Here is a 16,699-nt window from a genome sequence, read left to right on the forward strand (position 1 = left end):
AGGCTCCCTGCCCAGGCTCCACAGCTGAGTCAGTACAGGAACCCGGGTCTGTCTGACAGTGAGGTTTCTGCTCCTTCAACCAGGCCATGAGGCTTGCTGGCCAGCCATGGGGGACAGGCAGGACCCAGGTACCCCGAAATGATAACGCCATAAACTCTAGCATCCAGAGATTCCTAGTATAATGCCGTCAACCAAATACTCCACTGAGATTCATGTATGAGGCTGGCTGCGGAAAATGCTGCCCAGGGAGGGAGGTAGTTGGTAATCCATTTAAATAGAAGCAGGTCTGTTCATCTTCATTTCCCTTTTAAAAAATTAAATAGACTGGGCGCGGGGGCTTATGCCTATAATCCCAACACTTTGGGAGCCTGAGGCGGGTGGATCACGAGGTCAGAAAATCAAGATCATCCTGGACAACATGGTGAAACCCCGTCTCTACCAAAAATACAAAAATTAGCTGGGCATGGTGGCATGCACCTGTAGTCTCAGCTACCTGGGAGGCTGAGGCAGGAGAATCACTTGAACTCGGAAAGCAGAGGTTGCAGTGACCTGAGGTTGCGCCATGCACTCCAGCCTGGCGACAGAGCAAGACTCTGTCTCAATAAGTAAATAAACAAATAAATAAATAAATGGCACAGCTGGAAGAGGCTACCAATACCTCTGCAGCAGAGACCTGTTCTCTGCTACAAGGTCATTTTGCTTCCATTTGCCAGTGAGGGTCAGGTCTCTGTCCATGCAGGAGTTCTGGAGACCATTCCAGAAATTCCCTGGCCCACACACCATGCCCACTCCAGCTCCTCCCACACAGCCCCCAGATGCAGCAGGGCTGGGCCTGGTCGGGTGGGCACCAGTGGCCTCAGGGGAGACCAGAATGTGGCCTGGTTGGGACCCCACCTACTTCCCTGCGCTTCAGGCCCGACATGCAGGCTTGTGCACATTCTCGAGCTGCCTAGGAGCTGGACATCGGGGGCGAGTGACGTCAGAGCCTGGAGAGAGCATCCTCTGATCTGGCTGTGGCCTATGGGATGTGGCGGGGATGCAGTCTGGCAAAGTTTCGCCTGCTCCTTTGAGCACTGCAGGCACAGAACCTCAGTAGGCCAAACCCCATTGGCACCAGCAAGGCCAGGAGGACACCACTCATGCAAACTAGAGAGTTTGGTTGGCCTGTTTTTTGTTTTCTACATAAATACCAAACAACCATCTCTCCTTTCCTTTAACAAATCAGCAGCTCCATTGTGAAAGCTGATGGTGGAGGATGCATTTCAGGGAGGAAGGGAAGGAGTCCAAGTCAGCCTGGGTATCTACTCATCTGGAACAGGGGTTCCTGAATGGGGTGTCTGGGGAAGGTCTTTTCTCTAGTGGAGATCAAGAAGGAGCTGCCAGTAACCTGGACACAGCAGCTTCCCCCACCCCATAGGCACCACTCAAAGCTCTTGCCTTTTCCCTGTTACCATAAGATGATGTAAGTCCCAACCCATGCCTCAGCTCTACCTTCCTACTAGGGATTTTCAAGATGTTTGGCTCTTCTGAAGCCTGGACATTATACACACAAGTTAGAGCCAAGCACAACTGCTTTAGCTTAAAACAGACTCTGCCTTCCATAAGTAAGCCTCAACACAATGGCTGTAATGTCTGTGTGCTTGCCGGCTTGTTTCCTGTGATCTCTCCAAGTATATCACAAGTCACTCACAAGCCACATGCAAACCCAGATGCACAGAACCCCGCCCCCAACGCCCCCAACCTTCCCTCCTGATGGTGAGCCATGGGCACTTAATTTATCAAAGTTCGAAGAGGCCATATTGGTGCCAGGCATCCTGCTGCAGCTTGTGGTCTTTGGCTCCATTCGAGTTGCTGGAACATTTATCTAACAACCCAAGGTGCCAGAGCCACTAACACTGTGCTGAGGGCAGTGCAAACTGAAGGGCTTTGAGGAAGGGAAACTGTGTAATCTGAACCCAGGCCCAGTTAGCATGGAAGCAACACAGCCATCTGCAGAGACAAGCCCAGCCCTCTTAACTGTCAACCCAAGATCAGTCAAGGGCTCCAAGGTGCAGATTCTGCCACTCCCAAATGGCACACACATCTTTCTCCACCAAGTGGCTGCTTATGAGCAACTGGGCAGAAAGCATGCACCTACTCCCTTAGGTCCATGACAACAGGGCAGGTGACGGTGGAGGTGGAGGTGGCGGCAATGGTGGAGATGGTAGAGCTTGTGGTGATGGTGGTTGTGGAGAAGGTGGTGACGACAATGACGAGGAATAGCAGTGGACAGGCCCATCCTGGTTCAGATGGAGCTGGGCTGGCACTCCTTCCTGCAAGAGCGTGACCAACTGCACCACTGGATCTTATACTTAGGAATTTTCTGATAGATTTAACACTTCAGAGGCACAACTGCCCCTTCTTCCTAGAGCTTAAAGAGCACACCATAACCTGGGCCCAACATCAACCGGTCTTCCTTCTGCTCACTTTTCCTGGGGTTCCATCAATTTCTGTGGCTGTTGACTCCCAAGTCTGTATCTTCAGCCTAGAGCTGTTCCCTGAGCCTCAGCTCCTACATGGTAGTTCTTCAGGACATCCTGTGTCTGTTCTGTGATCAAACTCAGCATGTCCAAATGAGTTATATTTTAGCATCCATCCTGGTCTCAAACCTACCATCATTCTACATTCTCTATCATGATGAATCCATGCAGACACGAATCAGAAATTTTTACTATGTCCCACACTCATCATCACCACCTCCCCTACCACCACTCTACCATCACCTCTTCCACCACCTCCATGACCTCTACCTCCACCTTCACCTCTACTTCCACCCCCACACCCACACCCACCACCTTCACCTCCACCATCACCACTTTTACCTCCTTTACCTCTGCCACCACCACCACCAATATAAACACCATCATCATCACGTCCACCTCCACTTCCACCACCACCATGACCTCCACTTCTACTTCCACCTCCACCACCCCCATCACAACTTCCACCACTGTCACCAGAAAATTCCTAAGTATAAGATCCATGGTGTAGTTGGGTTATGCTCTTGCAGGAAGGAGTGCCAACCCAACTCCACCTTCACCTCCATTTCTACCACCATCTCCACCTACACTACTTTTACCTCCACCTGTACGACTACCAACATAAACACTATCATCAACTCCACTGCCTCATCTTCACCTCCAGCTTCACTTTTACCACCATTGCCATCACTGTCACCTCTAGCTTCCATCACTACCACCACCACCACCAATACCACCTCCACCTCCTCCACCACCTCCACCTCCATCACCTCCACAGTCTTCACCAACATCTCCACCTCCATCTCCAACACCACACACACATGCACAAACGTATGTATGCATACATACACACACGCACACACTCCTACTGGGTCAGGTCACCTAGTTCTAGTGATTCTTTCTCCTAAATTCTCTGGAGTCTGCCCCTGTGTCAATCTTGCCATATCCAGCTCTGCACTCTTCATCTCCCTCTCCTCCCATCTGGCCTAGACACAGCTGTTACAGTGACCTTTCTAGAGGGCTTAAAGCCTGTAATGACTTCTTACCACATGCCCCCAGACTTCCCCAAATGTGCCCTAAAAGAAAGAGTCTTGATCAAATTTGGGAAATGCTGAGTTAAAAACTTAAATGCTTGTGTTTATTGCAAGCTTTGTCACAGCCTTTAATATAAATGGGTATTGAGCCACATCTAGAGGAAGAATCGAGTTTCCCATAACTTGCTGGGACTCCTCAGGGAAAAGTGGATACTGAGCCACCTCTTTGGCTCTTGCTTCCCCTTCTCTGCCTTAAAAACCCTTATTCTGCTGATAAGAATAAGGGTTCCTTACACACCTTCCAAGGTGAATGTGGTCAGCCCCTCTCTACTCCTTCCTCATTCCTTCTCCAATACTATAATCATCTGTCTCCATTTCTGACTTCCCCACTGGTCTGGAAGTGCCCTAAAGCAGGTAACAGTAGTGATCCTGGGTCAACACAGCAATCAAGAAATGGTGTGTGTCCCTTTCGTATTTGTGGAGTAACTGTTGAATGTTTACCGATCTGGGCAAGAAAAGTTGAAGCAAAACCAGTGGTCTACTGGAGTGACGTGCCCACGCTCTGCATCTCAGGCCCTCTTCTCCCTCCAACACCTCAGCTCACTGCCCCAGACCCTGCCTCCTCCCCTCCATCAATGTTGCTCATACTCATTTCACCAGTGACTGGAACCACTAACTCCCCCTGGCACATTTCTTCTTTCAGCCAACTCAACCTCTCAGCAGAATTCTACACAGTCCACCCACTGGTCTCTCTGAGACATTCTCCAGTCCAGCCCCTGCCTGGTTTTCCTCCCATCCTTCTGGCTACTACTCTGTCCTGGTCTCCTTTACTGGCCTGGGCCTCTCTACCCTTCTGGCCAATGCTGGTGTCCTTTCAGGCTTGGCACTAGTTCTCCTCATCCCCTGCTCTGGGCTCTGTCCATCAGCAGTTTCCTGACCCTTCCCAGCTTCTCCATGGCTGTGACTATCCCCATCCTCTGATGATCTCTCATGATGTGTCTGCCCCAGACTTCTCCTTGGACCTTCCAGTCTGATCTCACTAACTGCCCAATGGACTAATGTCCTTTAATATCTCACTGGCACCTCAAACTCAGTGTAGCCCAAATCTTAACTCTTGATCTTCCCCCTCCAACCTAATCTGCCTCTGGTATTTTTGCATCTCCCTAGATGGCTCGTCCATCTGGCTTAGCTCCATGGCTTGGCCAAAGTTAGTTCTTCTACATAAATGTATTTTATAAATTCCTCTTATAAATGTATTTTATTGCAATAAGAATAATAAATGTATGATCTGCACTTTTAAAATACCATGTATAGGCCAGGTGAGGTGGCTCATGCCTGTAATCCAAACAGTTTGGGAGGCTGAGGCGGCCAGATTGCTTGAGCTTGAGACCAGCCTGGGTAACACGGTGAAACCCCATCTCTGCCAAAAATACAAAAATTAGTCAGGCGTGATGACGTGCACCTGTAGTCCCAGCTACTTGGGAGGCTGAGGCAGGAGAATCACTTGAGCCCAGCAGGCGGAGTTTGCAGTGAGCCAGGATCATGCTACTGTACTCCTGCCTGGGTGACAGAGCAAGACCCTGTCTTAAAAAAAAAAAAAGTAATCATCTCGGTTTACTGAAACTCTTTGTTATTGATTAGCAAATCCCCATTTCCCCCTGCTCCAGCCCCTGGAAATCACCATTCTACTCTCTGCTTCTATGAGTTTCACTATTTTCAATATCTCAGATGTAAAATCATGAAATATTTGTCCTTCTGTGACTTGTTCATTTCACTTAGCATAATGTCTTCCAGGTTCATTTACGTTATTGCGGACAGCAGTATTTTCAGCTTTTTCAAGGCTAAGTAATATTCCCTCATGTGTCTATACCACATTTTCTTTATCCATTCATTCTTTGAAGACACTTAGGTTGTTTCCACATCTTTGCTAGTGTGACTCATGCTGCACTGGCATAGGAGTGCAGATGTCTCTTCAAGATCCTGATTTCAGTTCTTTGGAACAAATACCCAGTAGTGGGATTGTTGGATCATAATAGCTCCATTGTTACTTTTTTGAGGAATCTCCATACTGTTTTCCAGAGCGGCTGCACCATTTTGCACTCCTACCCAGTGTGTGAGGGTTCTAAATTCTCCACATCTTTGTCAACACGTATCTTTCAGGCTTTGGTAATAGCCATCTTGACAGGTGTGAGATGCTATCGCTTTGTGGTTTTGGTTTGTGTTTCCTGGTGATTAGCAATACTGAGCATTCTTCCCAGTCCACCTGTTTCTCTTGATCCTCATTGCCACCAGCCAATCCAAACACCAACCTCTCTATTGCTTGCATTCTTGTGGCAGCCTCCAAACAGGTCTCCTGGCATGTTCCTACCACAAAAGGCAGCAGCCTCACCCTTCTTGGCAGATCAGCAAGAACCTTCCTTCTTGCCTCCTGGAGGTTCAGGGCTCTTAGACATTCTGCTTGTGTCGTGCATAATGGAACTTGCTTTAGTTTCCTGGGGTTGCCAGAACAAATACCGTAGACCGGGTGGCTTAAACAATGGATATTTATCATCTTACGGTTCTGGAAGCTGGAAGTCTGAGATCAGGGTGTCAGCAGGGCTGATTCCTTCTGGGGGCCATGAGGGAGAATCCGTCCCAGGCCTGTCTCTCTCCTGGTGGGTTGCTGGCTATCTTTGGTGTTCCTTGTCTGGTAGACCCCTGCCTTCATCTTCACATGGCATTCTCCCTGTGTGTGCATTTGTATCCAAGTTTCTCATCTTTATAAGTTCACCAGTCATATTGGATTAGAGGACTACTTTATTCCAGTATTCCATTCACCATGTTACCCAGGCTGGTCTCAAGCTCAAGCAATCTGGCCGCCTCAGCCTCCCAAACTGTTTGGATTACAGGCGTGAGCCACCTCACCTGGCCAAAGTTAGTTCTAGGCCTTTTCCTAATCATACTAATTACATCTTCAATGACTCTATTTCCAAACAATTAGGGCAAGTTCTAAAGTACTGAGCATTATGACTTCAACTTCACTTTTAAGGGCAGAGCCTGTCCACAGGTCCAGAGAGGAGGCCATAGAGCCCTGGGTCAGCTGGCCAGGAATGAGTGGGGGTCTCTCTGTGGTTGGTAGCATATGGATAGGGCGCACACCCAGTGTGGAAGGCATATGGTGGAGTGGCCAGTGTTTTGAGACCTTCAGGCTCTGCCTGGCCTAGGAAGGTTACTTTTGAATGAAGGGACCTTCACCCACCTCCAGAGAAGGCGGGGATCTCCACTACATCTCTGGTAAGGAGATTGAGTGGGGGCCTCCACAGGGCTCCCCAGACCTCTTGCCAGCTCAGCTCTGACTGCCCCAGTCACCAAAAAGCTCTGGGGATGAAGCTGGGTGGCCATTCACCCTGGCAGGGCCATGGCTCTGGCACCTTACTTATCCACTGCCTGGAAGGTATCAGCCTTCCCCCTCCTCATTCAGTTTGTCACCAAGAACTGAGGCTGGCCAGAGCCTTCCCAGCACTTGCAAGATAAATGGGAGTGAGCAGACATTTCTGTGGCCCAACTCCCTTTCTGTGGCTGCCTCGTCCACTTCAAGGTCCGCAGACTCCACTCCAGAAGAGTAGCAGTGCGAAGAGAACTTCTCCCAACACGGAGGTGTACAAAGAGTGCACCCACGACAGCTGCTCCAGGTCGCTGGGAACCCATGGTCTGTGTGAGCCTTGGCACCTGGAAGGCACGGAGGGCCCTTCACATTGACATTTTATCTCCATTAAAGATGGCAGAGGGATTCCTGCAGAGGCCATCCTTTGAGGTTGGCTCATCACAACCACGAGTCCCCCTCTTCCCTCCCACACAGCTGGGCTCCCAAGATTTCAAGAGTGCCCATAGCTGGCAAACCACAGCCTGGGCACAAACAGGTGCTCAATAAAGGCCTCCTGGCTGCTTCTTTGTTCCCCACTGACATGCCCAGCTTCCTCCTAGGACTCCCTCTCAAAGTATGATTCTCTGATTATCTTTAGCTGACCTCTCTCCCAAGTTCCCCTGTGCTGTCTCTGGCCAGGGTAACAGTATCACAGCTTTCAGTTGCCTCAGCCAGAGATGTTGACTCCTCATAGCCTGTCCTCTGTGAGGCCCCTAGCTTCTGTCTCCCTATTTCCCTTGAGCCCTGCTGTATCTTTCCATGCAGAGAACCTCCTGTCAGGCCTGAACATGGCCTTGTCCTTAGCATGATGATGGCCTTTGCTCTTGGCTCCACTCTGGTGGGTTCTTTCTGTCCCATCCAACCTCCTCTCTGCCTCAAGAGCCCCAGGACAGCTTGAGAGCCTGTACCAGCCGATGGTACACTGTTTGGACATGCATAATCTGGCCTCTGCCTCTTTGGCTTCACTTCCCCTGGCCAGCTTGCACCATCCCCTAAACATCCATGTCCTTCACCTCCTGCCTCAACCACACCAAGCCACTTTCTATCCCACACCAGGTCATGCCGTTTCCTACCATTGTGCCTCTCACCACCATGTCCCTCCTTTTTGGAACACTCTTATTCTAGTCCTCTAGCCCGTGAACCCTTATTCATCCTCTGAGGCCCAGTTCCAACGTCGACTTCTGTGACATCAGCCTGAGTCACCCCACTCCTTCATGTCTCCTCCCAGAGCAGGTTGGAACCTCATCCACACTGGATTTGTCACTTCCTATTGTGATCCTTTGTCAACCAGCCAGTCTGTCCCACAAGAGTCCCAAAAGTTCTCAAATGTCAGTGTGCACAAAATCACCTGGCAGCATGATAAACAGCAGGTCACCTGGCTCCACGCCCGATATTCCAATTTGGGGCCCAGGAATGAACATTTTTCACAAACATACCAGGTGATCTTCGTGCAGGTGATCCTGGGGCCCCACACTAGACCTGCTGCTCTCGTCAGTTCTAGGCTTGAGGAATCTTGTCTTCTTCAGGGGTAGGCGTCCCCAGCTCCAGCTCAGCGTCCATCACATGGAATAATAAGTGAAAAACCTCAGCTCACAGCATGGCTTCCCCGCTTCTGCCAGCCAAGTGGCTGTGGCAGGCTCCATGACTCCTCTGAGGTTCAAGGAAGACTTCCACCAGGCCCGGCTCACAGAGCTATGTGGAGGATTCAGGAACATAAGAACCTCAGGCACGACATTTGGGCCCACTACATGATCAGTGAATACGGTTGAATCTATAGCAACATATGCTTCTTATAGTTTTCAAAATGTGCTGAGGCCTTACTCTAGTCATGCAATGGGATATCTACTTGCAAACAGTCATAGGAGGAAAAAAATCTCTTCGTCCCCTCCCTTCTTAGGTATCAGTGGAGTTTACAATCTGTTCCGAGTTCCCCTAGGTGTCCTGCCAAGTTCTAGGAGGGTGGGTGTTGATGCATAGGGATAAAGGCACTGATATTTCCCAAGAAGAAGACAAAGGGAGGAAAGTGTTTCCGGCCTGCTGCATGTCCCCTGTGGGGGGGGACAGGCCCTGGGGTGGGGACCATGGGGAGCTGTGGTGTTCCTGGGCCTGTATACACTGTACATACTGGCCAGGAGAAATCATCTTTTCTCCACAGCCCCACCCAGAAGGTTTGAGGAACAGCAATGAGACTGGGGCTGGAACAGAGACTGAATGAAGGCCAGAGCCATGGGGAAAAAGGTGGAGGAGATATGGGGGTGCTCAGGCTGGGGCAGCCACTGGAGGGTGTGGGCAGAAGAATGTCACCATCTGACTTCCACTATGAAACCATCACTCTGGCCGTTTTCTCAAGACTGGAATATGGGGAGAAATAGGGAAGCTGCTTGAGAGCTCGCATCATTCAGATGTGAATTGATGGTGCTTAGACAAAGTGAGGGTGGCAAACCTGATGAGAAGCGGGCAGTTCCAGAAAGATCAACAGGGTTTCCTGGCAATAGAATATGGGGTCTGAAAGAAGACAGAAGTCAAGTTTGAATGGGTTTCTGTTGCTTACAGCCAAAAGAGCTGAGTCCTGACAGTGGGTTCCTTTGCTCTCCCCAGGAGCTGGAGGTGCTCTCTTCCAGCAGACTCCCCATTGGGCCCAAGGAAAGCCTGGTAAGATGCTCCCTCAGAAACCACCCAGGGCCCCATGAGGAATTAGAAGTGATGACTAAGCCAAAGAATTGAGTGAGTGAGGCTGTTTACATACAGAAGCCCAGAGTCAGAAAGAACAAAAGGTGTGAACGAGAAATCCAGGAAATCGGCCATGAACCCAAGAGCTCGTTTGGGTTCAGCACACTTTCTCATACATTGTCAGCAGCTGCAAGGCCCATCCTCTGTGGCTGAAACTTCTCGGTGAAAGCACCAGACCACACACATCAGCCTTTATGACTGTGCTGGTGTGGTGGAAGCAATACTCACTTACCCTCTCTGTGACCACTCCAGATTTCCCAGCCTCCCTAGTTATGAGGCCAGGTCATGTGACTAATTCTGACCAATGGACTGTGAGCACCAAAGATGGGTTTTACTTCCAGGACAAGCAGTAGGAGGCAGTGTGTGTCCTCCATCCCTCTCTTTCTGTGTTACAGTGACCTTGGGCAAAATGGACTCATCTTGGATCCTTGAGTCACCAAGTGGAGAAGAACTATTGCCCACTAGGAGCAAGAAATAAACTTCTGTTTCTTACAAGGTTAATTTATTGCCAGAGCATGGCATGGCATAGCTGTGGCAAATACAATTGGGTAAGGACTTGGGCACCAATTTAAAACAACAATACAAGGGTAAGTCACATTCATATATTACTTTGCAGTTTAAAAGAGCTTTTGCTTATTCTCATTTGATACTCACCTGTTCTATGAACTAGGTAGGTCTATCTGAATATTTTCAAATGGACACCTTCTGACTGGATTCAAAAACAATTATAGAGAAATCAATAGATTTCCTTTGTAGAAAACAAAGTGTAAAAGAAGACTTTTAAAATCATACTATTAAAAGTTAATATAGACATAAAGACAAACTTACTAGAAACAAAGCAGGACCTACTGAGAAAGCTATGAACTTGATTGAGGGAAATAAAATTTTAACAAATACTGAGTTCTTGATTAGGAAGATTCAGTATCGTAAATACAAAAACTCTTCCAAATTAACATATAAATGTAACATACTTTGAATCAAAACCTTCAGATGACTTTTTGAGAGGTTTGATAGTATGAATACGAAGTTTTTTTAGGAAAATGAAGAGGTGATAGTAATTTAAACATTGTGTATGGGAGAGGGCACAGTGCACTACTAGATATTATAACAAAGCTAACCTTAAACCACAGCCATCAAGGTGGGCTCTAATGGAGAAATAAACATAACAACAAGATAGAGTAAAAAGTCTGCCAACAGACTCCAGTACTTCTTATTCCAAAGGGATTTGAAACCGAAGCTTAACAATTTTCAAACCCTCAAACTCTGGAGTACTCCACACATTCCCAGGGTAACAGTGGCTTATTATGGCAAAGATTCTCACTAAGATGGCCTGAGATGGAAAGGAAGATATGTTGAAATGTGTGTGTGACTTTGAAAAACTGCCTCCACACGTATACATATTTCTAAAACGCAAAAAATGATAAACAGTTCAAGATACTGCTTACTTCTGCAAGAGAAGAAAAATAATGAAATCAGAAAGACTTCAAAGGTTCTTCAAAGACTTAATGATGTTCTATTTATTATGTTGAATGGTAGGTAGATGAGGGTTTCTTTTTTTTTTTTTTTGAGATGGAATCTCACTCTGTTGTCCAGGCTGGAGAGCAGTGGCACAATTTTGTCTCGCTGCAACCTCTGCCTCCTGGGTTCAAGCGATTCTCATGCTTCAACCTCCAGAGTAGCTGGGACTACAGGCACAGGCCACCACACCCAGCTAATTTTTTGTATTTTCAGTAGAGACAGGGTTTTACCATGTTGGCGAGTCTGATCTCGAACTCCTGACCTCAGGTTATCTGCCCATTTCAGCCTCTCAAAGTGCTAGGGTTACAGGTGTGAGACACTGCACCCAGCCCATTATATTATTCTTTATTCCTTATGTAGACAATCTACACATTCTTTGTATGTATGAAATGTTTCCTAATACATTTTAAAACCCCTGAGATGTATTGATATCCCTCCTAGGAAGACATATCCACTCCATCTTCAGTTACAAATCAATGAATTAATAAATGAATAGTAAAATGATAGAAGATCTTGAAGAATTACAGCTTGAGGCATTATCCATGATTCACCATATTTTGCACACACACACAAAAAAAGGTGATGAAGATGAGGTCCAGTGCTTTCATAAAAACACAAGTGAGGAAATAACTTTTAGTGTCATGCTATTCTTCCCCTAGCACTTTAACCTCCCTACCATACTGTGCAAAAAAGGCATAGACTTCCAATACAGCTGCAATCATCATTTAGATCTGTAATGGAAAAAAACAATAATTTTTCTCCTTTTCTTTTTGAAATGGAGTCTTACCCTGCCACCCAGGCTAGAGTGCAGTGGCGTGATCACAGCTCACTGCAACCTCTGCCTCCCGGGTTCAAGGGTTCAAGCAATTCTCCTGCCTCAGCATCTCGAGCAGTGGGGACTACAGATGTGTGCCACCACACCCAGTTAATTTTTATATTTTTAGTAAAGATGGGGTTACACCATGTTGGCCAGGCTGGTCTTGAACTCCTGACCTGAAGTGATCCACCCACTTTGACTTCCCAAAGTACTGGGATTACAGGCATGCCTGGCCAAAAACAAAAACAAGTTTCAACAATTTTTAAACTCCCTATAGAAACAGAAGATTATAAATTCTATACGGAAAACTCAACAAAAATTTACTGAAGGACATTTTTTAAAAGACACGAATAACTCTACGTTCCTCAATGGAAATGCTCATTTTTATAAAAGGCTCATGTCTCCCCCAAATAGTGTACAAATTGAATAAATTGCCAACCAATATCTTAAAGGATTCTATGGAATTTGCAAAACGGGTTTTATTTTAAATATATCTGAAAGAAGAGCCAGAAGTGTCTGAAAAATAAGATAATTGAAAGGTTCTTGAGATATTGGATATCAAACTATTCTATAAAGTTTTAGTTATTAAAGCATTGTGGTATTGGCAATAGGATAGATAAATTGATGGAAAAAGAAAACCCAGCAAATCTTGAAATGAACTCATAATACATGGTAGAGGTAAGACCCTGTCTTGACTGGATTAAGAAAATGTGGCACATATACACCATGGAATACTATGCAGCCATAAAAAAGGATGAGTTTGCGTCCTTTGTAGGGACATGGATGCAGCTGGAAACCATCATTCTTAGCAAACTATCACAAGAAGAGAAAACCAAACACCGCATGTTCTCACTCATAGGTGGGAACTGAACAATGAGATCACTTGGACTCGGGAAGGGGAACATCACACACTGGGGCCTATCATGGGGAGGGGGGAGGAGGGAGGGATTGCATTGGGGAGTTATACATGATATAAACGTCATGCACATGTACCCTAGAACTTAAAGTATAATAAAAAATAAAAAAAATTTAAAAAAAGACCCTGTCTTAAAAAAAAAAAAAAATTGAGCTACTCAGATCCCTAACACAACACTATATACAAAAATAAAATTCAAACAAATCAAAGAATCAATTGCAAAAAATAAATTTATAAAAGTGTTAGAAAAATATATAGGAACATATCTTCATACTTAATATGCAGAAAGTTTTGCTAAGCAAGATATCAAATCCATTAGCCATAAAATAAAATAATGATATATTCAACTACCTACAAATTTTAGAAGTTCTATACATTAATAACATCATTTTCTAAGTTTAACGGTGAGAGAGACTCAGGGAGAAATTATTTGTAATGTGTATGATAAATAATCCCAATTCACAAACTATAAAAAATTTTAAGAATTAATAGAAGAAAAAGAGCAACGTGGCCAGAATAACCAGGCAAAAGACACCAAAACACAATTCACAGAAGTACAAATGTCACACTTAAAAATGCAAGTTCAAACAATGAGATGACATTTAAAAATGTACCAGATTGGCAAACATTTTTAAAGATTGATAAGATAACATGTGGGTTAGGTTATGAAAGAAAGGAATCCATCACAAGGCTGCATCACAAGCTCTCAGAGTATGGAATGGGCACCCTGTTTTGGAGGGCATTGAGCAATGCCCAGTGACCAAACAGGCAGCCCTCTGATCCAGTAATCTCACAGTTAGGAGTGTACCTGACCCAAATCCTCACACCATGCACAAGGCTACACATTCAGGAACATTCCCCATAATATTGCTAATAATAGCTAAAGTTGGAGAAACTTAAATGTCTCTTAGAATGGGACTGGCCAAATAAATGATGGTGTATGATTCCTATGAAATATCATGCAATCATTTATAAGAATTAGGTGGTTCTAAATGTACAGAAGCAAAAAGAGACCAAAGGCATATTCTTAAATGCAAGATAGAGCCTCAAAACTATACATTTGTTATGGCCCATTTTTCAAGTGCCTATATATATATATATATATATATATTTGTACAATATTTATAATCATAAGTAGGACTTTAGGAAGATAGATAGATAGATAGATAGATAGATAGATAGATAGATAGATAGATACAAAGAACTAGAATGGTCCTCACCAACCTGTTACTCTAGCAAGAGAAATCAGATTGAGAGTGAGGTGGGAAGATGGGATCTGCGATGAAGAACTTTTAATAATCTATGTTTCTGTTGCGTGAAACATTTTAAAAAGATATGCTAAAAATAGTCAATGAATAGTAAGTGAAGAATTATTGTAAATTTTTAAAAATTATTCCATTTAAGTTTTTAAATCCTTAAATATATTTGCAGCAGTCTTTCCTTTGTAAAGATACAGGACCACAAAATGACCATGTAATCTGAACCATGCAAAGCAATCCTAGTGATTAAGAGAGAGAACCCACCCTAAATCTCCTCTGAGAAGGGAAACAGGACTGGGTCTTGAAGAGAAACCTACAAGTTTTTCTTTTTTTTGTTGTTTTGTTTTTGAGATGGAGTCTGGCTCTGTCACCCAGGCTGAAGTGCAGTGGTGCGATCTCGGCTCACTGCAAGCTCTGCCCCCTGGGTTCACACTATTCTCCTGCCTCAGCCTCCCGACTAGCTGGGACTACAGGTGCCCACCACCACGCTGGGCTAATTTTTTGTATTTTAAAGTAGAAACGGGGTGTCACTGTGTTAGCCAGGATGGTCTCAATCTCTCAACCTTGGGATCTGCCCGCCTCGACCTCCCAAAGTGCTGGGATTACAGGCGTGAGCCACAGCACCCAGCCAAGTTTTTCTTAATATACTTCTGTGTTATTGGATAGTTGACAATGAGCCTCAGAATTTTTAAAAGAAGAAAAACACATGCAGAAAAAGAGAAAGTCATCTGACAATACCATTGTTTTTTTAAAGAAATACTTAAAATATGTGTACATGAAAATATTTTATTGGATTATTGAATTATCTTTATTGGATTTTTAAAATTATGAAGTAATACATGTCTGCAACAATGAAACAAGCCAAGGATGATGAAGAAAATGTTACCATTTCTGCATTTGTTCCATTTCACTGCTCTATGTGAATATTTGCGTGTCAATGCCACACTGTTTTGTTAAAACAGTTTTAAAGCTGTAATATCCCCTGAGGCAAAATACTCCCCTCACACCATTCTTTTATAAGATGTTCCAGGCTATTCTCAGACTTTGTTCTTTTCAATTACCTTTAAGATATATTTATTTATATATTTATATATATATTTATTTAAGATATAGTATAGGGATTCCATTTAAAATTGCATTTCATTTTCATTTTTATACAATTTTGACTTTCTATTTAGGTATATGATATGTCTGTCCAATGTTGTTTTAATTTCTTTAATACAGTTGTATAATGTTCTTCAGTAGGTGTTAGATTCTTCTTGCTAGTTTTGTTCCTATGAATGTTGCAGAATTTTAAATAACTAAGATGAGTAGGAGCTTTCCATTTTCATTTCTAACTGAATTTTGACAACAGAGAAAGGCTATTTATTTTTGTATATTTACCTTGTATCCAGCAAACTTGCTACATGTTCTACTCAATACTAAGTTTTTAATTACTCTCTCAAGTTTTCAAGACATGCAATCAATCATGACAATTGCATATAAATATAATTTTGTCTGTTTCTAATATTTATATTTTTAATTTAATTTTTATGTTTTATCTTAGTAATAAAAGCACATAGTTTTAAAAGTCAAATGATACTAGAAGATTTATAATTTTAAAAAGCAGTTTCTTGCTACACTCACTTTTTTTGCCACACTTACTTTTTATTCTGAATCTTCAGATGCAGCGACTTTGACCTATTTTAGTTACTTCTTTCAACATTTTCACAGAGCCATATTTCTAAATAACATGTTCATATGAGCACATTTCTTTTTAGGTTTAGATACTATCTATTGACTTCCTACAATGGGAAAATAAGAATTTAGCTCTCTTATACCACTCCTCACCCACCTATATATTCCCCATTCTTCTAATACAGTTTTACCTACCACAATAAACCAATTTTTATATTCACATAGTCATGGATATGTAAATATTATCTATAGTTGTGCCATACACATAGTGACCATCTTTCCTTTGCTTTATAGTTTTTCTTTTCCCTGAAGTTAATAATGGCTTTAGGTTTTTGTTTCTTCCTTCCTTTCTTTCTTTCTTTGCTTCTTTGTTTTCATGTGTGTGCATGTGTATTGTTGTTATTGTTTTGTTTTGCCTAGCTGTTCATTAACATCTCCTCTGGATACATTCTCCTCTCAATACATTTAAGTATACCCCATAATCTATTAATTTTGTATTTTCTTTTTTCTTTTTTTTTTGGAGATCTCTTTTTGGTGGCCCTCTATCTTCCTGCTACAAATGGGATCAGCTGCTCTCATAGGCAACTACATGGCTGTAATTCTGGAATTCCATTCACATTAACCTTTCAAAACATCTTTTTGCCTTTCAGTCATGTTTCCTGCTCACTTATTTTTCATTTTCTCATGGTCTTTTTCTGTATTAATTTACTCTTTGCAGTAGTTAGAAGAGAGATGATGAGAAAGAAGTCATTCCCACTTGTTGTAAAAGTTTTCCAGTAGAGAGAAACATGAACTACTAACCCAAAATGGCAGAAGAGAAAGGGTT

Source organism: Trachypithecus francoisi, unplaced genomic scaffold (genome assembly GCF_009764315.1).
Source record: "Trachypithecus francoisi isolate TF-2019V2 unplaced genomic scaffold, Tfra_2.0 Lachesis_group3, whole genome shotgun sequence".
Lineage (NCBI taxonomy): Eukaryota > Metazoa > Chordata > Mammalia > Primates > Cercopithecidae > Trachypithecus > Trachypithecus francoisi.